Source organism: Crocodylus siamensis, chromosome 7, assembly GCF_052110815.1.
Source record: "Crocodylus siamensis isolate JL-2025a chromosome 7, ASM5211081v1, whole genome shotgun sequence".
Lineage (NCBI taxonomy): Eukaryota > Metazoa > Chordata > Crocodylia > Crocodylidae > Crocodylus > Crocodylus siamensis.
This window is the reverse complement of record NC_143401.1, coordinates 27,640,133-27,666,792: the sequence shown is the minus strand read 5'-3', so window position 1 is coordinate 27,666,792 and position 26,660 is coordinate 27,640,133.

Below are 26,660 nucleotides of genomic sequence, written 5' to 3'. Positions count from 1 at the left end.
GTTTATGGTATTAGATTTGTCAAATGCATTTTTTGCTTTGACCTTGAACCCATCTTGCTGGTATAAGCTTGTGTTCACTGTCCAGAACACTCAGTACATGTTTAAACAGTTGCCCCAGGGCTTCCATAATGCTCCAATGTTATGCCATTGATACATCTGTACCATGTGGAAATCGCTGAGTGAAGAAAACCCTGTAGAAATTTCTTATGTGGATAATGTGCTGATTATAGCAAATACGAAGAAACAGTGTCTGGAATTCACAAGAACTGTTTTGCATATTGTGGAAAGAACCAGGTTCAAAATCAACCCTGCAAAGGCTCAGTTGTGCCAGACTAAAGTTAAAAATTTGGGTCTGAATCTGAGCGCAAAGGGAAGATGCCCTGACGCTCAGCATGTAGAGCTCATCTGAAAGATCCCTACACCATGAGATGTAACAACATGAAGAAGTTTCTTGGGCATGGTAGGGTTTCTCCAAGATTTCATAGAAGATTTCACTGTGAAAACAGCACCATTATATCAACTCTTAAAGAAAGGAGTTCCTTGGGTGTGGACTTCAACAGAGACCGAAGCCATGAACCAGTTGAAATCAAGCATAGAAAAGGCACTGATATTGCTCTTCCCCACCTAATTTTTTTGGTTAGAGCTTACATCAACAGACAGTGGAATTAGCACTGTGCTTTCTCAAGATCTAGGAACTGGTTGTAGACCCGTAGCTTATGGGTCTCAAGTGTTAACTAAAGTCAAGAAGCAATATAGCTCCTAGCCTTGGTCTGGGCTTTAGCTAAATGGGAGTACCTAGTGGGATTATCTCCAATCACCCTAAGGACTTGCCACTCGCCACTAAAATATGTAATTAATGGAAAGATCAAAGTCTTGGTCATCACCCTGGATAGCCCAATGGATATTAGCATTACTGAACCATAACATTAAGGTTAAAAATGTGAACACACTACTGGTTATGCCTTATGGAATCATTGTAAATAACCTTGATTCAGATTCATCTATTGTTACCGATCATGAGTGTCCACTTGAATGTGCCAAGCCTCAGAACATTGAATCTTTACGGCAGGTCTTGATTACATGCCCAAGGAGTTGCAGAAATTAGATATAATATGGTTCACTGATGGCAGCTCCTACTATGTGGATAGAGTCCAAAAAATGGGCTATGTGGTTATACAAGTCGACGCTGACCGGGAACATGAGATCACCTGGGTGGTCAATGGTGGATGTAACTTTACGTCTGCTCAGGCAGCCGAATTAGTGGCCATTATTATGGCTATCAAAAATACTCCTGCTACTGCCAGCATGGGAATATTTTCTGATAGTGACTGGGTTGTATGGGCTTTGTCTGATTGGCTACCCGTATGGCAAAGTCAAGGTTATTACACCTCAGATGGTAAGGCAGTGAAATATGCTGACCTTCTTGCATATTGCAGCATGATAGCCACTAACAGAAGCTTGCCAGTGTGTTTGCTAGGGTAAAGTGAAGGCCAATCAGAAGAATGGTATTGTGACAGTTTTGAATTGACAAGCTGACAGATTATGCTAAAAAAGGGGCACTCCTAAATCATGAATGGAAACTGCCTGGCACAGCTAACATTTGCCTTGTGTCAAAGGTCTCTCCTGGTCCTGTTTCAGTTGATTTGATTGAGCTTCAGAGACAGGACTCTTCTATAGCTAAATTAGTTGAAATTGGTCGACACAGAAAATGGTAAGTGTGGCAGGAAACTTCGGGATTAGTGATGGCTCAGTGATCAAACTTGTCACCAGCATGGGACTCTGGAAGCAGTCTGAATTGATTGTATCAACCTAGCACATAGCATGGGTCATTTTGGACTAAACTAGACCATGAGTCGACTTTTACAGGTCATATGGTGGCCTGGTTTTGAGTCTGATGTACAAATGTTAATCAATAATTGCTTGGCATTCATGGTCAATAATGCTGATCCACAGGTTAAAAAGGGACCACTGTGTCACTGATGAATCATAGGTCCTTGGTACACAATTCAAATCGATTTCATAGGTCGGCTGCCTACCACCCAGCATGGAAATAAAAATTGCTTAGTAATTATTGATACTTTTACAAAATGGGTGGGAGCCTTCCCCTTGAAGACCTGTATGGCTTTGGCTACCACAAAAGTCTTAGTCACTGGAGTATTTACCAGATAGACAATGCCAGTGGTAACTGAGTCAGACCAAGGCCTCCATTTTGTGGGGGACATTACAAAACAGATGTACAAAGAATCTATCATAGAACAATGTTTCCACATAGCATACCATCCAGAGTCCTCAGGTTTGGTTGAGCGTATGAACTGTACGATAAAAGTGGCTCTAAGAAAAGTGATAAATGACAATGGCAAAGACTGGGGCATCTGTTTGCTACTTATGATAATGGAATTACGTGGCATGGTATCATCGCATGGCCACATGCCACACTTGGCTAACACCGGTCAAGAGATGCAAATGCCAGAATCATGGTTTTTGACTAATTGATTTACCCATGGATTTTGTTCCAATGATGTGCAGTCACCAATGTGTCAACTCTACATTTAAAATGATTAAAGAAGTACAAATGCAAGTAGCCCATAATCTGAGAAGAAACCAGCAAGTTACAAATAAGTGTTTTAGCCCATTAAAAATTATTGAGTGAGACATAGGAATGAAGGTTATGGTCCATAATTTTAAACAGCAACATCATTGCTTATCTCCACTTCGGGAGGAACCATATATCATCGTAGACAAGGCCAGTCCCACCGTATACGGTCTAGAGATGAAGAGAAACAAGAAGAGAGTATTAAACTGGTATCACTCCCCACAACTTAAAGAGTGGAAAGGTGCTTGAAACATCTATGTCATGTGGGACAAATATTGCAAAGTTATCAGCTTGAAAATGTTTTATATATGACTTTTACTTATAGAATAATGAGGGTCTTGATCACTGTACTGCTTATGGTACTGTCAATCGCAATTGACTCTGGGAGCATTGCAGACTTCACCACTGAAATACTGACTGAGACATCTGTACTATTGTCGACAGTTGCCACTAACATGTTAACCTTGGCAAAGATTTTATGAGGAGTATCACCAAAAGGAATTATTAATGGACTATTCAAAAATTGGACTTCTGATGAAGTTCCTGTACTAACACTCTCAAATGGTACATCTGCTGTCATCACATGTCAATTTGACAATACTGGGAAAAGATCTGGAGTATATTTACATGTCACTCAATATCAATACAAATGGTTCTAAAAGGTTGCCTACAGTAAACACAGCCAGGTGCCTGAAGAATTATGTTTGTACATGGTCTTCTCATGTAACTAAGCCTATGGTAATTATGTGTGGTAATGTTAACCATGGTACTATAGCCATAATCACTATTAGAGTAGCTGCAGCAGTGGAGAGCAAGAATATCCCTGCTCTTGTACCTAACTGTGTACAATGGGTGGTACCAAAGCAGGTAGTGGATCAACAACCCAGTATGATATTTGTGAAATATCAAAAAAGAGATGACTCAGATGTACCTGAGCTAGTCAATCCTTTAAAACATCAACACCCAGTTACTGTATTAGACAAGGGGAAGAATACATCATTTACTAGCATAAACGATACAGAATGTTGGATTAGTTATGCTTCTGACAGACCCTGCAACCTAAGTAATGATCCTGAACATGTTAATTACGGCAAATAGGATATAGAGGCCAACCTATATATCCCATTTGCTGTGTTACTACCCAACCATCTTGCTGAATTCTTTTGGATGACAGTAAATCCAGTACCAACTGTTTTTGAGGCCAGTTTATTCTATGTCCAATCAAATAGACCCCAATTGTTAATCTTGGAACCGGTGTAAACTGCCCAGCATATAGAGTTTAAGTTAGATTTTGCCGACGTGATCATTGTAAGAGCGGATTGCAAACCTTTTGTACCTGTGCTCACGAAGGGTGGCTTTGCTGGGCCTTCACAATGACAGAAACTTGAAGGGCCCATAGGAATAAAAGAAACAGTGGAAGCCTCCTGAGTGGCATAGGTACCGGATTAGGTGTAATGAATTCAGTTAATATGGAAGTTATAATAAACAAGCTCTCACATGCCAATAAGCAATTGAGAGAGGTCAAGCGACCAATTACAACATCAATATCAGACATGGGACACCAGGTGGTCAATACTGCAGACTTACTACCTGTGTGGCACCAAATAAGCCAATTGCAAGGACTACTAGTCATACATGCTATGGAAAAGACACAGAATGACACGGGGCTTGCTCTGTCATGTGGTCAAGCCCAAGTATGGATACAGATGGTAGTCAGTGGTATAAGAAGACAGGGGTATTCAGGAGTTGTTTCTGTGGAATTTGGGCAATTGATAATAGAAGTCACTACTGAGAAAAAATTAATATTAAGAAACTGGTGGGAGTTGGTACATTTTGAATATAATCACAAAAGAAAGGCATTTTTTGCAACTGTTCACACAATCATTGATGCAAAAACTGAGACCATTTATCTGATCATACTACTAGAAAGACAGGTAAAGCAAACATTATTTGTGCCAGATATAAGAACCACCTGGATTAAGCCACATAAACAGTCTGACAATGGTAGTGTTCAAGAACAAATCTGTCTGGAGGGGCATAAGCCATTGTTCCATCCAAGAAGGACAAGATTACATATATGAAGGAGTGCATCATCCTAGAGAGGATCCATGCTTAAACTCTATCAATGGATTCAAAGTGTACCAGTTCATGATAAACCCAAATAATGAGTCAAGTACCGCTGTCTATTCAGTTAATAAATAATGCATCTGTATATGTACCTGGTGACAACATGTAATTGTAAATCATTGGTTCAGACTCAGTATATTTTGGCGTAATAGAACATTTTGCATGTGCCACACCACTCACACCTTTAGGATGTGATGTGGACTTTAAAATGCCATACATGTATAACTTGACAATAATTAGAAATTTTACAGTATATGAAAGGATTGTACTGGTCACATTGGCATGGAACTGTCCATATTAAAACAATTAATTCTACATGATGGAATACATGAAATATTGAATGCAACTGCTGAAAAGACTGAACAATTGTAAGGAAAGGTGATTCATAATAATAAGATCACCCAAATGATGAATAATTTTGCCAAAATAGTAAATCATCGATGGTAGGAGACACTGTTTGGGTGCAGTCCAACGGCCACTGGTATTCTAAATTTGATGTTCCATACAATTGTTGTGGCCATGGCTTGTCAGGTATGTTTGGGACTGTTGGATATGATGACTCTGATTTGGATGTGTCAGTTAAGGAAGCAGATTGGGTACATTACATTGTGGTTAAAAGGGATAACCCCAAAATACTGAGTTGTTGAATGAAGGATATATGAAAGTAAATTGAGAAAATGTGTATGAAGACATGAATGTGGAGACCACCAGTATGTATGAAAACATTTCACTGATACAAGTAATGGAGGGTTAGCAACAGTTTTCCTGTTCCTGATTCCCCCTAGTTCATGCTGAGTTATAGTTTATCCATGTAACAAGTTGGAATCTGACAAGTGAATCTCCTCGATGAAGTCCTTATCCATAGCAAGGTGCGAGGTTGCCAAGTCCTTATCCATAGCGAGGTGTGAGGTTGCCATAATGATTGGGCATGGTGTCTTCCGTGGAAGAAATAGAAATTATGACTCAGCCCCTTATATCTTCGTGTTGATACCCTGCAGATTACCCATATGAAATGTATCAAGGAGGGGACTGTTGGAGGTGAAAATCAGGCCTCAGATTATGGCAGATGAGCCTAGGAACTTCACTTCATAAATCTACTGGATACAAAAAATCATGGACTCAGTATAGACATTGGCTTTATGGCACATTATAACCTGCTTGACATCTGATAACCCCAGGTAACCTCTCTACATTTTACCAGCTACATTCTATCACTAGGCAACATTCCCCCTTTCCCCCCCAACCCTCACCTACCTGACTCATACCTGTTGTCTCCCATCACTTCTGATCCTCGCTGCCACATATTTGCGTATTCACAGAGCTACATTTTGCATATTGGCTTCTATTTCACCCAAGAGAAAACAAAACACCAGCAGACTCTCCCTAAGCCTGAAGAAGGGTGCGTGTGCCTGAAAGCTTGCAATGAACAATTTTTTCAACTATTTAGTTGGTCTAATAAAAGATATCACATTTACCTAAAGAACTTTGTCTGCCTATGTCCTTAGACCAACACGGCTACAACCAGCACTCCCGAAACACAGACGATATGCTTTTGATTATGTCATTTGTTTTATTTTTATTTTTTAGAAGTTTTGGGAGAACTTTAAAAAAGCAAAACAAAACAAAAAAACCCCCCCATTTTGTGTCTAATAGGTAGAAAAGCAAAACCAGAAGTTTTGGCCCAAAATAGACTGAAGTAACCTATTAGATTTGCCTGCAGCTGTTCATTCACATGCTTAATTTTTTCTATGATTCTGAAGTACCCACATCTAGTGTGACTCCCTCACATCCCTGCAGTCACTTTTCTTGCCACTAAATTGACACTTTGGAAGGGACTCAGAAGCAGTGGCAAGGGCATGTGAGTGGGTTCCTTTACCCAGCTGTATCATCCCTGTAACTACTGGCCACACCAACACCTCCCCTTGCAGCAGTAATTCTACCCTTCTGGCCAAAAGCAAAAACTCTGCCCATTATCCCTCCGTTGATGGCTTAAAGGTCCAATCAGTTCTTCCCTGAGGATCCTCTAACATCCTATAGTCCAGCTATTTTTCCTTCTGACTTCTTCCGGTTTCAAAAATCTTTGTTGTGACATCTGTCCTTCTGTTTGAGAAGGCTGTATACAGAATGAGTCAGGAAATTTTTGGAGGATTTTTTGAGGAACATAGAAGAAATTGTATATTCCCAGGAAAATTAAAAATGTCAGTGAAAAATCAAAATTCATCCTGGTATCTCATCACAGTTGTAGTTTCGATGCTACATGATGCCTTTCTTTCTTGTGAGTGAGGCTTCGGTGGAGAAAACTTACCTAAGGCAGGAGAGAGGCAGCGGATCGCTGCGCTGGCAGCTGGCAGCAGCAAAAGTGAAACCGTGGTGGTGGGAGCTGTTGCGGTTCAAGATCAAAGGGAAAACCCGCAGTGGAGCCGGGAGAAGCCTGGAACGGCTCCCATGTCTGTTTAGGCGTGCTTTGCAAAAGCATGCCAAGGGCGATTGGCCAGGCAGCCACCCAGCACCAAGATAAAAGGCCCGGCAAGAAGGAAGCCGGGGAGACTGGAAGTGGTGTCCCCAACCGGCTCGGAGAGGTCAGAGAGGACCGAGGAGCTGATGGCAGAGGAGACATGGTGGCTCTCCACAGGGGGAACCACAGGAGGCAAGTCAGGCCAGCAAGGGCCCAACGAGTCATTTACGAGGCCAGCTTGGGCAGAGACCAGCAGCAGCAGCAGTGACTGGGACACTGGTGGAGACAACGAAGCCAGGTCCTGGATGTGGATGATGGGCAACAGGTACCGAACCCAGGGAGGAAGTAACCCGTCAAGGGCACCTGAAGCCCAGACAGTCAGGCACCCCGTGAACCGGGGGGTCACCAAAGGGCGGCAGTGGGTGCTCGGTGCCAGTACCATCTGTAGCCCACAGCTACAGCCCTTAAGCAAACCAAGCATCAGTGAGGGCCAGAACACTGGCCCCATCATGGTTGGCATCAGGCAGGGTGTAGGGGAGGTGGATCCCCGAGAAGCAACGAGCAAATGAGGATACCGAGGGGGAGTACCAGGGGAGACGGGATCAAACATCTTCCTCCCGCTAGAAGACCAATCACCATCAAAGACGTGGCAGGAGAGACCTCTGGGGAGCTGACCCAAGCCCACTGCCAATAGTGTGGCTGTGCAACCCAGAAGGCAATGGCGAGGTTTGAAGGAGACCCAGACATGCGATGCTTGGGGGGAGAGACACAGAAAGCTATATCTCCCAAGTGAAAGTATGTCTCCCACAATGCAACCTGGTCTCCTCTCTTTGGTGAGATGAGGCAGGGCATCCTGACAGTTAGTTGCTTAGTTATGGGACATCCTGATAGAATAACCCTGGTTGGGAGACCTGCCAGAAGAGAACAGGACCAGCATAAACTTCCGTGAGACAACAGAGAAGCATTTCAAAATCAAAACATCTTGATGGCCGGATGTAATGTTTCTGTTTTTAGAGGTTCAACTTTTCTGTAAAAATATGTTCTATGGAAAGCAAACCCTTTTATTTCATTTTGTTGAAAATCCTTATTTCTGTTGTGACACAGGTTTGATAGCATATTTTTTACTAGCCTTAGCTGGATCCATTTCCCATTGCTCCCAAATCACTCAGGGATGTCATTTCACTAGAATAAAAGGTTTCCCTCCCACCTGCACACACTTTCTTGCATGGAGAGACTGGGCATGAGATTTAACTGTTGTTGTCATTTTACTTAAGACCTCAGATATATCATTGTCCACTTTTAATATTTTGTTTACTTATGTTACCTTGTTATCAGCCATCTTATGCAGTGTGGGATTTCATAAACAAGACAGCTCAGAATTGGCATCTGAACTGGTATACAAAGTCTCTTGCTTATTGATTCCTGTAGATTTTAATATCCCACTGAACAATCCAATCTGATTAACTCAACTGAAACAGTCATGTAATTTAACACCGCTCATTCATTACCTTGTGCATTTTTAACAGCCACACACTAAGTTAGCTATTTTTCACCATGTCTTGTTACAGCTTTCTGTTCACCTCCTTTCATGGAACAGGTACCTTTACACTGTATTTGCTTGCAGTCAGGGACAAGACCTCACTACAATCTTCAATTAAATAGGCTCTCTCAATTAATACAGGGCCCAGTTAATCAACTCCTTAAATCATGGCACACTGGTTCAGATGAGATGAGATCCAGCACACGGTAATCAAAAGGCTCTTAGCACGGGATAAATGATGCACCAAATTGTAAATGCTGGTTTAAATGATACACCTAGAGGCTGTCTGCCAGCTTAGGAATAGGCACAAGCCTATGCTAGTCAAAATATTTTCCATCTGCCACTAGAACTGTTAGGTGCTGTGTTTTTCTTTTCATAACTACTTGTAAATGCATGGAATCATCAGCATTCCTGTCCCAGAGCAATGTGAACAAATTCCCTTTTCTTAGTCTTCATAGCTAAGAAGAGTTGTTTAGAAATAGATTTAGCCAAAGTGAGGAATAATATGGCTCATCCCAGCGCTTTGGGCAATGGTATTTTGCTCTTAGACTCTAAATGACTTTATTGCAGCTCAGATTTTCATCATATCATCTCATATGGTAGTAACTGGCCCATTGCTCACTTTCACACTTTTGCCATTATTGCAAAGCATTGTTTTAATGGTGCCAATGTTAGTCACTCCAGAAAGAAAAAAGGATTATGGTAAGATGCCCACTTACTCACTGCTTCCTCATTTAATCAGCCATTTACCAACACATTCTTCATTTAGAGAAATAAAATCAATGGTAGGCAGAGCTCTCTCAGTGCATTTAACTTCCTTGGCATGACACAGGTGGTAACACAGCTGAGATCAAACACTTGTGCCTTTCCTCCAGGGCCAGCTTGGCTATGGGAAAGCTGCCTTTCAATTAGAGATTTAAATATTTCTGGCAAGGGATGAGCATGTCTTTTCTAGCTGGGATTTGTCTAGCTGTACCTTTCTTACTTAAAGAACATTCACCCTCTTGCTAACTTGCCATATTTTTAACCAGAGTCCAAGGCTAGGAACAGACATTCAAAAAGCATGAGCCTAATTGATTCAATCTTTGCAGGTTAGTCTAACCTGCATAAAATTGAACCATTTTGTAAGTGAATAGACATTCACTTTTGATTCTGGAAGTGCTGCCACATGCCTGCAGCAGCCAGGGGCACTAGAACAAGTCCTCAGTTGGAGGGAACCTGAGTTAGGGGGTCATGGTCAGGCCCTGGCAGACCTGAGTAGGATGGGGAAGGGGTTTAAACCCCCACCCTGGCCTGCAGGGACCCCAGCAAGGTTGTGCCTGGAGGGGAAGGGGGGGAAGCAATCCCTTCCCTAGCCCCCTAGCCCTGCTCCCTTGCTTGCTGCTTCATTGTGAGGTTTGGGGAGGCACCATGGCCCTGCTTGTGCACCTGGAGCTGTGGTGGCCAGATGCTGGTAGCCTGAGAAAAGGGGGGAGTTGTGTGGGTACCAACATGGTGATGGCTTCATCCCATGCTGAAGATCCCTTCAGGCAGGGCCCACGCTGGAGCACCTGGGAGGAGTCCCTAAGAAGAGTGGTGAGCGGTGCCTGATGCCCAGGTGGGTCTGGCCATGGAGAGGGAGTGGGGGTGGGGAGCCAGGCCTAATCACAGAGCCCAACTCACTGCTGCTTCTGCTGTGGCAGCACCGCCCAGGCTGGGGAGGCTCACTGCCCACAATGAGGGTCCCACAGAAGCACGGGGGCCTCCCCAGCATGCTTGACAGCAGACCCAGAGTGGACCACCACATTTCCCCAAATCAGCAACTGGTGCCTCCTGGGTGTGAGGAGGGCATCCGGGGTCCCCCTGCAGCCGATCACCAAGCCAGGGAGGTGCCTCCAGTACACTCCCCGGCAGACTGAGAAGTGGACTGGAAGTACTTCTGATCCACTTCTGGGATCACCGCCAAGCACGTGGAGGGCCCCCCACACTCCTGTGGGATGCTCCAGCGCCCCAGTATCACAGTGACCACAAGCTATGCCTGCTACCTCTAGTTATATAGAAAAAACTTTTAATGCTGTGTCTATGTCCGAATCACTGATTCTCCAAATCAGTATTGAATCTTCAGATTCAGATTTGGCTGAATTGAATCAGGGACAGTGATCTGAATCAATGAATTAAATCACTGTCCCTGATTTGGGCTGAATCCGAATCTGAATCGAATAGAGCCCACTTTGCACACCCCTAGTTAATACATCCTTTGGAGAGCCTCTGCTGAAAAGCTTATAATGAGGTACAAAACATCCTGAAGTTTTGCTTGTGGGAGATGGAGATCATACCAGCCTCATGCCACTCTATGAAATATTATGTTTAATCTATTAATTTATCCTATATTAATATGTAACTATAAATACAAATTAAGTGGGGCCCTCACATCCCTAGAAAAGTTGGGCATCCCCATTTCAGCAAGTCAGTTGACTTGACTTCATAGACTACTAGAAGTTTCATCTATCTAATCCTGTAAGCTACAGTTTAACAAGAATTCCTGATTTAGGAAACCATAATTAGGACAGACCACAAAAGACACAAGCCTTCCTCACCAATGTTACTTTTTTTTTTTTTTAATAAAAGGAAGCAGTATTTACTGCTGAGGGCAGAAGACTGGGGGCATGACTTCTAAGTTTAATACTGTGTTTTGGCACAGATTTCCCTTGTGAGTTTAAGGAAACTAGTTCATTAATGTAAAATCAGATTCAATGTCATATATTCTTAGAATTCTTGTTTGTCTCCAGACTCTCCCTAAGCTCTGTCCTAGCAGATCCCTCAGTAAGCCCACTAGATGGCACTATGACACTCCTAGCTCCCCTGCTCCCCCCTTCCAACTTACATGTGTTGTTGAGGCCCTTCTAGGCTCAAATGTTTTTACATCTTTGCGAACTGTGATTTCTAAAGAACTCAGATGTCTGATTTTCAGTTTAAAGCCAAATGACAGGCAGCATTGCTCTTTGTGTAAAGATCAGCAGCACTTGGCTGACAGGTAACACATTGATTTTTCAGACTCTGTAACTAGCATTTAAAAACCACTACCCACTGAAGCCCTTTCAGATGTAGGCAAGCTTCTCATTCCCTAATGTCTTTGTTATGTTTTGGATTCCACAGATTGCTAATACATAAGTAACTGTATAAATCAGTAGATGCCAGAAACTATTTGAGTAGCGCCCCCGCCTCGGGAGTTCTTTGCCAGCAGAGGTTTGAGATACTGGTTCTGCAGATCCATTTAGATCAATATTAAATGTGTGGCTGTTTAATCTGTATTGCTGAATATTAGCTCTGATCCATCAGCCTTTCAGAGGCTATCTTTACAAGCGAACAGGATAGTTTTCCAAAGCACTCAGCATTGGTTTGACTGCTTCCACTGATATCAGTGGTACAAGGAGTAGAAACCCACATCCTTGTAAGCATGTGTAAGGGCAGCAAAGTACAGACCAAAAGCATTTTCAGGCTTTATTAAAGTGCAACCTAGTGGCATCACCTTAGAATAAAAAAGTAACAATGTAACATGATCCAGAGCAAGTTTGGCTAGTTAGGACTGTTCCTTTACATCTTTCATTTTGGTAAAACTTGCACAAACCTTGGCCTTTCTCCAGATAAGAACACAGGGTCAACACCTGCTTTAGAAAAACTAATGAACACTGTTGATCACTGCTCCAGTCTCTCCCATGGCATTCATAACCTCCAGGACTCTCAGAGTAGATCCATACTGCTTCCATGCTGCTCCTGGGGATCTCAAGCATACCCTTGCTCACAAACACACTCTTCACTTGTCAATGAGGAGAAACTAAACATGCTTTGAGGTACTTCCTTCTGCTCTTGAAATCCATCTCCAGCACATCTGTGAGTAGCACTGGGGTTCTGGCAAATCCTCAGCTCTGCCACCTTTCATGAACATTAAATTTGATTGGGGTCATAGACCTCGACCCTTAATACCTTAGGGCATCTATATACATGCTCTGGGGGCGATGGGGGAGCTTTAGTTAGAGCAGCTGCAAGAGCCACTCTAAAGCCCTTGGAGCATCTCACGTATCAGCATCCCCACACTTCAAAACGGCAGGGTCACTTTATCTAAAGCTCATTCAATAAGCTTTAGATAAAGCACCCTCACCACCATTTTGAAGTATGGGGACACTGATACACAAGACACAGAGGCTGCTGGAGTGCAATAATTACTATGATCCAGCAGACTCAATAAATCAAGTTTGCTTCAATGCACTGTAATTACAGCATATTGGAGTGGCCTCTGCACTTGTATTAGCACCCTTACAGTGTTAAACAGAGTCTTCCTCAGGAATCAAGTAAATAGGAGTATGGACTTCCAAATAAGTAAAGAGTGACAATCAGGCCAGTAAGTAGCACTGCACAAACATCACATTTGAGGGAACAGGACATCACTTATGTTATGACAGGCGTGGCCAACTTGTGGCACACATGCCACAAGTGGCCCAGGCAGCCTCTTGATGTGAGCCATGGCAGATCAGGAAGAGGTAGGATGGGGAACAGATCAGGCAGAGGAAGAAGATCAGAGTGGCACTCAGGAAGGGTACAGGGCTTACCTTATGTCATACCTGCCAAGACAGTTAATATAAACAGAAGGAAGACTAGGGTACAGTGCAGGGTAATTTCCTGGGTAGATCAGGGAACGTGTCTCATAACTCTTGGGTTCTGTTTCATCTCTGCCGCTGCCTTGAGGCAAAACCCTGTGTATATTACTTGACTTTTATCAGCCTCAGATATTATTAGATCTGCTAGCCAACTGCCCATCAAGAATGATGGGGGATGGGGAGGAGGGACTAGGATGTCCCCATGCTAACGCCCCATGCTGCCGCTGTTCTGCCCTTTGCAGGGAGCTGTTTCCATCAGCCAATCAGAGTGTGAATAAAGCATTATGGACAGACAGACAGACATAAGATTTTATCATATTAGAATTTTACAGATGACCGGCTATCTCATAGGGTCATGGTAAATTTTAATGTTGGTGAAATGCTTTACTTCCAAAAAAAAGCTTAGCTGTTTAATTAGCATTGCTGAATATTAGCATAGGAGCACCTGTGGGTGGTGTATAAAGCAAATTTCACATCCTCTCCAGGCCAGAATAAAGAAAGGTCATTTAATAAAGAAGGTGTTTCTTTAGGGATTTTGCCAGGTAGCATATTTAACAGTGACTCCAACAGTATCACAGAAACTCTCTGCCCCCAGAGATCTCTGCCTGTCACTCCAGTTATTAAATCGCAGACTCTTTAGCTTCCTTTAGGTTTCCTTCTTAGCGAACAGGAAGAAAATGGCCGTGTTCTAGAAATAGCCAATATACCTGGATGAAATAGCCAGTGCACCTGGGGATGGCTGCTTGTTAACAGAAAAACAAAAAAGGGACTCAACAGCTTTGCTGTGAGTTGGACAAGGGGAGGTGACTAATTCCAGAAGGATATGAAAAACATAACTGGTTAGCCCTCATCTAGACTAGACTGGGAACCATCTCCAGTACACTGCTGCACATCTCTAGCTGAAACAAGAGATGGCTACAATTGGTTTGGTGGCACTAACACCCATCTGACCTTGTGGGCAAGGCCAGAGACGAAGAGCACTGGCTGTCTCTCAGAGAACCTAAACTCTGTGTGTGTGTGCAGATTAAAATAGATTCAAAGTGTGAAAAATGAGCAATCTGCTTAAGCAACTCTGACACTAACAATAATAATATATCACAATCAGGCAAAGGGCTTCACAAAAGTGACCTAACACCTAAGCCAGGTAAAAGCATCACTGGCTTCACCCTTAGAAAACAGACTCCCCTGTGGTGATTTACTAGCACCCTTGACCTCTGTGCTGTAGTTAGACCAACAAGGAAAAAAATGCCATGTGCAACTGAAAAGGTAGTGAAACTTCAGGGAGACAGAATATAAAGTAAGCTTGAATTCTCCAAGACTGAAAGTGACCCTAGTCCTGCAATGTTATAAGAAGCAAAACTATGTTGCCATTACCAATTCACTGAGAAAGAGCAGTCTCGTTCTGGGGCAGCTGGATCTCTGCTGAGCCAGAAGGAAAGGAAGTCATCTACTGAATCAGCCATACCAAGTTCCTGCAACAGTTAGATTTTCCTCATTCAAATACTCATCCAAACAGACCTCTAGTATGTGAGGCCTGACACCATTCCTATACAAGGTGCCATCAATCATAAAATGCCACTGTTTTTTTTTTGTTTTTTTTTTTGGGGGGGTGGGGAAGGGGAGGAGAGGGGATCATAGGTAAGTCAGGGGAAGTTCCAGATCATCATTAAAAGAGACAAGACTTTGATGTAAGGTCATTAGGTGCTATGAATACTGGAGCAGGATGAAACCTTGTTCTGCACCAAGGGCAACCTTTATAATCCCCACCAGTATGAAATATGCAGGCTATTACATTTACATACTGCCTTCACGTTCCAGCTGCTTCAGGAACAAGACAATAGTCCAAGGAGAATGCCTCTGCGTGCTTTCCTCTTGTTCTTTTACATACCCTTGAGCTGCACTTCTCTCCACCAAATGCCAAGCAAACAGGGCTTTCATCCTCCATGACAGCATTGCTCCCACAGGAAAGTGCATCAAAGCTGTCAGTCCAGCTCACACATCATCACTCACTCAGAAGTCGCTCCCTCCCCTCATCTACCTACCCCACAACAGACGAACAATTTTGTCACATCTGTGTCAGCATCAGATACAAAATGGAAAATCTACATCCAAAGCAACAGCTGCTGAATCCACTGGTAAAATAAGAAGGGAGGGGCAGAGGAGAAGACTGACTATCTCAGCCCTCTCTCCCCCAACTCTATTCACTATTATTCATTATTTGTGTTCTGGTAGTGCTCAGGAATCCCCACCCAAAAGCTGTGCTGGGTACTGTACACACAGATAACAGATAATAGGAGCCAATGGCTGTGCCACTCTGCTTGCAATCTATATACAGGTAGTAATTAAAGAAAAAAAAAGAGAGACTGGCATCTCCATTTCACATGTGGGGAACAGCGGCACAGAGATTGAGCAATGTGATCAAGGTCACATAAATCAGAAGTAGAGCCTAGTAGCTGAGCTGCCATCTCCCAAATTCCAGCCAGTGCCTTAACCATTGAATCAGTCTCTCTCGTGGCATAAGTACTCTGTCTTCCCAAGAAGAACTCATGGAAAGGGGAGCCTGAGAAGGATGAGCCTAGATCTGCAGTCTGTCCTAATAGCAATTGTGACCCCTCTAATGTAAAAGATGAGCAGGTAAGCAGCTTTCAACTGTTATTTGCAGTTAGATTTAGGGTTCAGACATTTAGGGCTCCTGCTCTAACTCATGGTACTTTTTGAAAAGCACCATACGGTAGAGCCCCCCTGACCCAACAGACATTCATCTGTTGAGTTGGCAGTGGGAGGGGGAGCCTTGAGCCTGCCTGTGCTAGCCCAAGCTAGCAGACAAAGGTGATCCCTCTGCTTCCAAAGAGGCTGCTGAACTGCTGCTCTCCCCAGCCTGCCCCCTGCAGCTCTGGGGCTGCCAATGGGGGAAGGTAGGGGAGGGAGCAGCAGGCAGCTGATGGCTGGGCTTTGCCTGGGTGGAACTAGAGAGGGGGAGGCAGGGTGCAATGTATCCCCACATCACTCCAGCTGGGATACTGGGGGGAGGTAGACCAGGCTTGCAAAGTGAAGGGGGGCTCCCTTCCCCCACTCCCTGCCTGGGCCTCTTGACGGTGGCCAGCAGCTGCTGGCACAGCTTTGTCTGGCCAGAGCTGGGGGGGAAAAGGGAGGGGATGCAGGGTGAAACAGAGCCCTGTTGCCTCATGGGCCTAGCCCAGCTCCCCCCATTACTCTAGCTGGGGTAGCTTTGGGGGGCCTGTGAGGTGAGAGTCAGTTGAAACTTCAGGGTAGACAGAATATAAAGTAAGCTTGAATTCTCCAAGACTGAAAGTGACCCTAGTCCTGCAATGTTATAAGAAGCAAAACTATGTTGCCATTACCAATTCACTGAGAAAGAGCAGCCTCTTCTGGGGCAGCTGGATCTCTGCTGAGCCAGAAGGAAAGGAAGTCATCTACTGAATCAGCCATACCAAGTTCCTGCAACAGTTAGATTTTCCTCATTCAAATACTCATCCAAACAGACCTCTAGCAGGTGAGGCCTGACACCATTCCTATACAAGGTGCCATCAATCATAAAATGCCACTGTTTTTTTTTTCGGGTTTTTTTTGGGGGGGGGGAAGGGGAGGAGAGGGGATCATAGGTAAGTCAGGGGAAGTTCCAGATCATCATTAAAAGAGACAAGACTTTGATGTAAGGTCATTAGGTGCTATGAATACTGGAGCAGGATGAAACCTTGTTCTGCACCAAGGGCAACCTTTATAATCCCCACCATGAAATATGTCAGCAGGACCGGATGATCATCAAAGAATGCTGAAGGAGCTGGCTGAAGTCATTGCAGAACCCCTGGTGAAACTCTTCCACAACTCATGGTGCTCTGGAGAAGTCCTTGAGGATTGGAAGAAGGGCAATGTTGTGCCCATCCACAAGAAGGGCAGGAAGGAGAACCCAGGTAACTATAGGCCAATCAGCCTAACTTCCATCTCAGGGAAAATCCTAGAAAAGTTCATCAAGGAGTCTATCTGCAATAAGCTTGCAGAAGGTAAGATTCTGAATGACAGACAGCAGGCTTCGTCAGGGACAAGTGTTGCCTCACCAACTTCATCTCCTTCTATGACCAGATAACTTGCCACCTGGACACGAGAGAGCAGGTTGACATTGTATACCTAGACCTCCAAAAGGCCTTTGATCTAGTATCCCACAATGTCCTCATGAGAAAATTGGAGAATAGTGGGCTTAACTCCAAGACAGGTGTGTGAGAAACTGGCTGCAGGATAGGACCCAGAGAGTCATAGTGAACAGATCTGTGTCATCCTGGCGAGAAGTGGGCAGTGGTGTCCCGCAGGGGTCAATGCTCGGTCCAGTACTTTTCAACATCCTTATTAATGATTTAGATGTGGGGGTGAAAAGCTCACTGGTCAAGTTCACGGATGACACTAAGTTATGGGGAAGTGTGGTCATGCTTGAAGATAAGCTACAGTCACAGGCAGACCTAGACAGGTGAGCAAGTTGGGCAGATCAGAACCTGATGAAGTTCAACACTGAGAAATGTAAAGTGCTCCACCTCAGGATGAGCAACCCCCAACACACCTACAGGCTTGGATTTGGCAGCAACAAACTGACTAGCACCACGAATGAAAGGGACCTAGGGGTAATAATAGACCACAATATGAATATGACCTGCCAGTGTGATGCTGTAGCCAGCAAGGCAAACAATACTCTGGCATGTATCAGTTGAAACATCTCCAGCAAAACCAAGGAGGTGATTCTTCCACTCTACTTGGCACTGGTAAGACCACAGCTGGAGTACTGTATCCAGTTCTGGGCCCCACCCTTTAAAAAGGTTGTGGACAAGCTTGAGCAAGTCCAAAGAAGAGGCACCCGTATGATCAGAGTCTTAAAAGGCAAGCCATGCAAGAACAGGCTGAGGGATCTGAGACTCTTCAGCCTGAGGAAAAGAAGGCTATGAGGAGGCCTGGTAGCAGCTGTCCACTACACTAGGGGAGTACATCAAGGGCTCGGTGAGCAACTGTTCACCAGGGCACCCAAAGGGAAAACGAGGAGTAAAGGCCACAAACTCCCGGAAGATCAATTCAGGCTCAACATTAGGAAAAACTTCTTCACAGTTAAGATGTCCAGACTGTGGAATAAGATCCCTCCAGAGGTGGTACAATCACCTACCCTGGAAAAATTCAAGAGGAGACTAGACAGTCACCTTGCTTGGGTCACCTGACCCCTAGTTATCCTTCCTGCTTGGTGCAGGGGGATGGACCCGATGATCTTCTGAAGTCCCTTCCGGCCTTACAATCTATGAATCTATAAAATGTTTAACATTTAGTTTTAGTGTCATGTTGCCTTATTAGAGGCATTATTTATTTCTCTTTGGCTCCTGCTGCTATGGCAGATCCTTAACTTCACTTGCCATCTTTAACCAATACTCTGTCACAGAGCCTGAACCATTGCTCAAGGATTTCCTGGGGTACCAGATAAGAAGTACGGGGGACTCATACAAGTCACTCACACAAAATCAGTGTACGTGTGGCCTTTTTGAAGTTATTTCTCCTCCATACTCTACTCCATAATCCCAGCTATTTCCGTCTAACACTCTCTGGGGTTCTCCAGTTTTCTGTGCCCAGGCTTCTACTCTTCTTCAACCATATTATGCATGAAGGATGAATGCTATCAGTATGGCACTGAACAAAAATCCTTGACCTACCCAAGTCTGGCAAAGATCCACCATCAGCAGCAAACTATCAACCAATCTCCCTACTGAGTGTCTGCTACAAGACACTTAAGAGACTAGTTCTGCAACATATTTCTCCAGTAATTGATTCTGCCCTAAGCCCAGACCAAGCTGGATTCTGCCATTGCTGGAGCAATTGCAATCAAGTTCTAGCCTCAACCACCTTCATTGAAAATGGCTTGAAGTCTACTGTTGTCTTCCTTGATTTAACACAAGCATACGACACTATCCGGTATACCAGTCGAACTATCACTACATGGCCAGCACCTAAGAGTCCACCTGTCCAACCAGATTAGCTCTTGGAGACATCAAACCAATGGCCTCCCTCAGGGATCAGTACTGGCCTCTCCTTTTCAACCTGTACATTAATGACCTGCCTGCAACTGGCTCACAAAAAAATTGTTTGTACTGATAACAGTGCCTTTGCTATCTAAGCTCATGACTTTTCAAACGTGGAATTCATACTTCATGGAGACATGAGACCAATGTCAGAGTACTGCCTAAAATGGCAACTCAAACCAAATATGCTAAAAACTGTCTCAAGTGTTTTCCATTTGCATAATGCCAGCGCTAATCATGACCTCACTATCAACTTAAAACAGGGGTGGGCCTCGCCCCCTGCTTCCTTGCAGAGTCCAGCATGTAGCTTCCCCGCTGCAAGTGTGGGGCTGCAGAAGCATGGTGTGGAGCCCCTGTGATAGAAGCAGCCAGGCAGGCTGCACGGGGGTTTACTCCTTGCCCCCAGTGCAGCACTGGCCATTTCTATCCCTGCGGCTCCATGCTGCATGCCTGCAGCTCCAAACTCACAATGGGGAAGACCTGCTCTGGACTCCATGAGGAAGTAAGGGGCTGGGCTCCCTCCACTTCTGGCAGAGTCCGGGGACCTGCACAGCAGGAAGAAGGGGAAGCAGTAGGCTCCAGTGCAGGGCTTTCCCCACAGCAAGTGCTGGAGCTGCAAGCATGTGGTACAGAGCCCCAACAATAGGGCAGGATCTGCTTCCCTCCCCCCGTGCAGCACTGACCAGATCTGCGCCTCACCAAGCATCTGCATCAGGCATAAGCACTCTGACCTCCCTGCCTGCTGCTGCTCTGGCAGCATGGGCTGCATGCCATGGAGGGAGTGTTTGGAGGGTTCCTACACTCTCCCACCTCCACACCCATACCGACACCCTGCCACTGCCCCTCTGGGTGCAGGCTCCAAACTACGTTCCTGGTTCCACCCAGCTGCAACTCCACCCCTCCCGCCAGCCCCTCCACTTCCCTACCTGCTGCCCTGAGCAAGCTGCTTTGGCTGCAGCAGGAGCCTTGCCGGAAAGATGCTGGCTGGGCAGAGCCCTTCCGCTGGGTGGGGTGCAATTCATTGCAGGGTGTGGTGGGCTGGATGAAAGTGCCTGGTGGGCTGTATTTTGCCCATCCTGACTTAAACAGTCAGCATCTCAAATTTGAAATCCACCCAGATTATCTTGGAGTTGCCCATGATTAGACTTTAACTTATAAATCAGATCTCCAGGAAACTGCTTTAAAAATCAAAACAAGGAATACCCTACTTGCCAAACTTGCAGGTTCCACTTGGGATGCCAATGCCTCCATGCAGACAAGGTTCATTGGGTAAATGATAATAAAATCTTTTATTAGACGAGCTAAATAGTTGGAAAAATTGTCCTTTGCAAGCTTTTGGGCACAAACACCCTTCTTCAGGCATATTGAGTCTGCTGGAGAATTGTGAGCTCTCCTGGGTAGAATAGAAGCCAAAATGCAAAATGCAGGTCTGTAAAAATCCAAATGTCTGGCAGTAAGGATCAATCAACAACCCTAATGCCTCCATGCTATGTTCATCTGCTCTCGCACTGTTATTCAGAATACTGGCATATTCTGTATGAATACTGAATAACACTGCGAATAACACAGTGCACAGTTGCAAAATACTGTGCCTCTGTACTGAATAACACAGTGCAAATAGCACAGTGCACAGTTGCAGAATACTGTGCCTCTGTATGGGCTGGTTCATCACACAGCAGACTAGTAGATACCAAACTGCTTGCTACAACGCATCTTGTATCAGGCATGGTTCATGGTTACCAGTCCTCAGTAACATTGCTCCCCCTCATCTCCGCCACACAAATGCTAAAGTAACTTACCAGCCAGACTCTGTGATAATCAGGGATCTGAGTCTTCTGTTTCCCACGGAAAATGGATTTTCCCTCTTACCCATGAAAAACATGGATTTCCCATTTTAACAGAGAAACGTGGATTTTCCATTTTTACAAAGAGCTCTCTGGCAGGTTGACAGAGTGCCAGCTTTAAAGGGGCTGGGGGGAGTGGGAGGATGGCAGTCAGGCAGGGGGTACTATGTGCATGTGTGTGCTCACCAGGGATCCAGGGATTTCAAAAATTGCAAATTCTCTGACCAAAACCCCAAAATCCGTTATTAAAATTAAAAGCCCCTTGCAGAACCCCCCAACCCTGCTGGTGCCTCTCACTGCCCCCAAACCCCCCCCCCCCCAATATTGCTGGTGCCTCTCACTGGCTCCAAAGCCCCCCTCCAGCCCTGCTGGTGACTTTCACTACCCCCAACCCCCCACCAGCCCTGCTCGTGCCTCTCATTGCCCCCACAGCCCTCCACAGCCCCCCCCCCACTCTGTTGATGCCTCTCACTGACCCCACAACAGCCCCTCTGCCCTACTTGTGCCTCTTGCCACCCACCCAGAGCCCTGCTGGAGGGGCCCCCAGCTGCCAGGGCTATGGGACCAGGACCCTAAGTCTGCAGCTCCCTGCCCCCAACAACAGGCAGCTGCAACAGAAGCAGCATGGAGTCAGCTCCCCCACTGCTGCTGCCTGCTCGGGTGGGGCCGGGGCTGGGGCCAGCTCCTGGCTCCCCCCTAGCCCTGCCAGTGCCCCAGCCATGAATTGCAACCCTGCCCCCAGCCCCCTGCAAGCCCCACTTACTTCACAGGCTCCAGGAGAAGAGTGAGGCTGAGCTGAGCCAAGTGGAGCCGTGGCTGACTGAGTCTTAGACCTTGTCCTCCCTCTCTGGGCAGGGCTGGGGTTTCCCACCACTTGCAAACAGCTTTTGCAGGCTGGAGCTCAGTCAGCCTGCAGAGCTGCTTGCAAAAGTAGGGAATCTGTGGGTTTCTCTGCTAAAAGGAGAAGTCTGCGTTTTCTCTGATAAAAGGGGGAAATACGTGTTTTTTTCTGTTTTTCCATGGGAAACAGAAAAACCTGGTGCTCACATATGCACATGGCTGCCAAGCAGCTTAGAGAGCAGCTCCCATAGATAAGTCAGGAGGCGGGGAGCGGGCCAGGAATTGAAGCCCCCATACAGAGGGAGGGAAGAAGGGAGGGAGTTGGGCAGGGCTGGGGCTGGGGCTGCTGCCACCCAGCTGGGTAGTGAGTGGGTCTTGGGGCCTGAAGCTGGAATGCGTGGCTACAGTGTTCCAGTGGGGAGGAGGACGGAACCGCAGGCAGCTCAACCAGGGATCGAGGGGTGTGGGGGCTGGCTCCCTGCTGCTGTGTATGCTCCCAGGGGGGCATGAGAGCATGTGCCTCCCAGATCTGTGCGTGGAGTGGGGGCAGGCTGCTGGCTATGGGCTTGGGCTCCTGCCCTGCTGTCCTACCCCCAGGGCCTCTGCAGCCCAGAGGGCAGGCCAGCTGGGGAAGTTACTTGTCATTGCAAGTCCTGCGCTGCCCTGTTGAGGTGCTCTTTGCCTGCCCAGCAGCAGTGGGGGTGGCAACACGCAGCTGTGCCCCCCTGCTGCTGTTCTGCAGGCAGGGGGTGCTTCTCAAGAGCGGCAGAGCTCCCAGCTGCAGCAATGAGCTTTACCACCTGGCCTCGCTCTGCCTTGCTGTACCAGGTCCCCTCCTGGAGGAGGGTAGCAGGGTGGGGAGCCCAAGCCCACAGCAGGCAGCCCACGCTTGTCCCCCCTCCCCCCATGGGCTCGAATCCCACCATGTTGCATGCAGGAGACGGGGAGCAAGGCTCTACAGTCTGCTCCCTACTCAGGCCACAGTAGCTACCACCTCCTGTGGGTAGCAGGCAGGACTTGGACACTGATGCAGGGTGGGGGCAGGGGGCTATGGGTGGTGAGTGGGGGGGCACTGACTGGGGGGCCTGTGGATGGGGGGGTACCAGTAGGACTGAGAAGCTGTGGGTGGGGGGCAAGAGGCACCAGCAGGGCTAGGGAGCTATGGCTCAGGAATGATGGGCCTGGACCCATGTCTTGGTGAGTTAAAGGGCCAGGGGGAGCTCTGATTTTCCGTGATAAAAAACCCAAAATCAAATGCCAAAATTTATAGGTATTTAGAATTTATTTTATTGCAGTGATTGAGGCACTGGAAGGCTTCCAAACTGCTTTTAAATTGTAAATATATCAATAAAACATTCTGTTCAACTGATACCTATATGCAGAGTGACATTTCATTTTAATTAAGGGTTTGGGGGCTTTGTAAGAGAATTTGCAATTTTTTTTTAATCAGAGAAAACCAGGATCCCTGGTGATAAACCTACGCTGCCACCAGTGCATTGGGACATATTACATGTGCCAAGAGCTCAGCTCCCCTCAAGATGTTCAATATGGTCCACCCTTGCAAAACCCCATGATTTTTCCTTATTTGAGGGAACAAAGAATGGTCAGCACAAGGCATTGATCAATCATCACATCATCTCTGACCCTATAGTCGGTCAACCAGGATTTAACTGGCCACACAGTTATTGAGCACTTCTTAACCATTTTTAAACTGGACAGGGTCACTGTGCCTCAAAGCTATATCAGTGGGGCCTTTGCAAGGACAACAAATGCTTTTGTGGACAAGTTCAAACCATTTCCCGCATTGCTGAATTGTGTCCATTTACTGTGCTATGTGATGGTCTTCAAACTCTTCATACTGGTGATGACATCACTTTAAGATGGCTGAAACAATATGCCATAACTGCACATGGTAAATATGCCTAGCCTTCATCAGGTCACTCAAGCCTGCACCCAATCTCACACAAAGAAGCAGGCTTTGATTTCTGGGTTTGGCTGAACTTCTCTTGGCAGAGAATCTGAGGGGTAGGAGAAAGGTGTGCTCCCTTTATTATGGGGCTACTCACAGCTAGAATGACCCCAACATGGGCTTGCTATTTGTACAATGTATCATCTAAAGGTCGGGGCCAGATCAAAGCCTCTACCTAATAAGAAAGAGCTCCTGCTCACAAGATCAGTCTGGTTAAATGTAGAGATGAGGGGAAACAAACACAGAGGGCAAGGAGAAAGGATGGGAAAACCGCTGTATGAACAGGCAATTTCACGGACTTCCCCTGTTCATGACTTCCTCTAAACAGTAAAAGCATCATAATGGAGTTGTAGTGACTCCTAGGAATCTGAATCCTGTTCTTGAGTCCGGAAGCGAGTAAAAGTATGGCATGAAGCCTGACTGTCCAAGGAAGCTCTGCAGTTTCTCAATGCACTGTGAAGTAGGCAGCTCTTAGCAGTGGGGAGGTGACTCCACAGTGGGGGTGTTAGAGATGGCAGGGATATAAAAGGCAGCTTTGAATTTTACAACAGGTAGAAGTACTTAACTGCCTGGGGGTAGTCCCACTGCATGTGATCCTGGCTTCTTTCATCCACAGATGCCTAGAAAATGCTAGAAAGTGAGAGAGCGAGCATCCCTGCTCCTCTTTCCATGCCTGCCTCTTGCAGATGCATATCATTTATACTAGGTGCACCACATACCCCTTTAAAACTTGCAGTAATCAAAGGCCACACCAGAAGGACATGACATTTCCTCCAGATTGCAGTGTGGCTATTTATTTTCAGATGCCGGTGCAACTACTCAAGATGACTAGTGCACACCAGGTAATTACAGCTAAAAAAATAGCCCCGTGTGCCAAAAGCAAGGGAGAAGTGCATGCCAAACTATGTTCCAAGAAGATTATGTTAGAAAACCGGGCAGTAATCTGAGGATAACTTCAGATGAATAGACTCATATGCAGCCCATGTACTTAATCTGAACGCCAACAAGTAATATGGCCCAGATCTGCAATTTATCCCATCTGACTTCAGAAGGGTGGGAGCTGGAAGCTTTCCTCTGCCAAAATGCCCTTCCACTGGCCAAAAGCTACATTTGGTTGCTTGTCAGAGCAGCAGATGTGAAATGGGCATCCTTTCCCTGCTCTGACCTCCTCAAGGACAGCAAGAACAGATTCAGAGAAGACATAGGGAACAACTGAAGCACATCTCATCTATTTAAAAAAATAAGTTTTGCTTCTTGCAACTTTTCTTTTCTTTTTTCTTTTTTTTGCTATCAGTTCTTTCCACCACAGCATGTCAAACACTTTATTCCCTTATTAGTTTTTTTTCCTATAGAAAAAGCCAGGGAGTTCAAGAGTCCAGCTATCTCACATGCCTGCTGGAAGTGCCAGTTGGAGACCTAAAATGTGGAAAGTGACATCCCAAACTTAGGGTCCAGTACTTTAATGTAATGCTTTTGTTCTGTGAAAGGCCTTGCTGCCTACACAGAAGCAGAAAGGTGAGGGTATGGGGAGAGTAGAGGCAGCATTCCACAAGTAAGCCTTCACTCTCCCCCTGGCCTCCACAAAGCCTCTGTTCTGGGCAGGTAGATAATGTAATCAATGTAAAGGAAAGGGGCAGAATAAGTTACAGTGCAAAAATACCATGTTGCTCTGAGCAACAGTCAAACAACCTCTGTGACCTTTCTATTCTCTAGAAGTAGTGAAAAAGCAGGGGCAGTTTGTACGTGCCATTGAGCGAGCTCCAGATACATGTGAAAATGCAAGGAAGACAGGTGAGCCTGTCTACTTAGACTATAAAGGCTTCTGCTACTCTGAAAATGTTGCACTGTATTTGCTTTGTGGCTTGTTCACCATTTCATGGAAAACCCATCAATCAAAATCCCTGTTTTTCTCATACCTGCCCTAGAGATATTCAGTTAGGGTTTCATAAATTATAACCTTCTTACAGCTGACTTCAAAAATGGCATGTATATGTTTACCAAAGCCAATTGTTAAATAGGTTGGTGATGGGCTTTTTCAAGTTACTTCTTTAAGTCAGCAGCTGTAATTTCCAATGATTAATAGTGTTTAAAACCACTGGGACACCAACATGATTAAGAGTGGAACTTATTTACTGAACCATTTTTTAAAATTGAATATTTATTTAATGAAATGGATGTAAATCATATGTGCCTAATGAACTCATTAGACTGATGCCAAATCCTGGCCATCCTTCACTTTCCTGCTCCTTTAATAATTTCCATTTCTTAAAGAGTAGCAGAGTACAGGCCAATTTGGCCCACTGCATCCATTCAGAAAATGAGACATTTTTCCAAACAGGATTTTTAGCCTAGACACCCAGTTCAGCCAGCGTAAAAGCCATGGGTTCAAATTCTGCTCTCATTTCCACCCTGGCATAAATCCAGCTGATGGATCTGTACTGATGCCATAAGGGCAGAATTTCATGCAGTACAATAGCTAGGACCTGTTCATACATTCAGAATATCCATCACCTCATAATATGTTGCTAACATCAAGAAGTTCTGTTGCAAATGCTTGAGTTGCTTAACTCAGTGTCAAGTGCATGAGGCAAGGAGT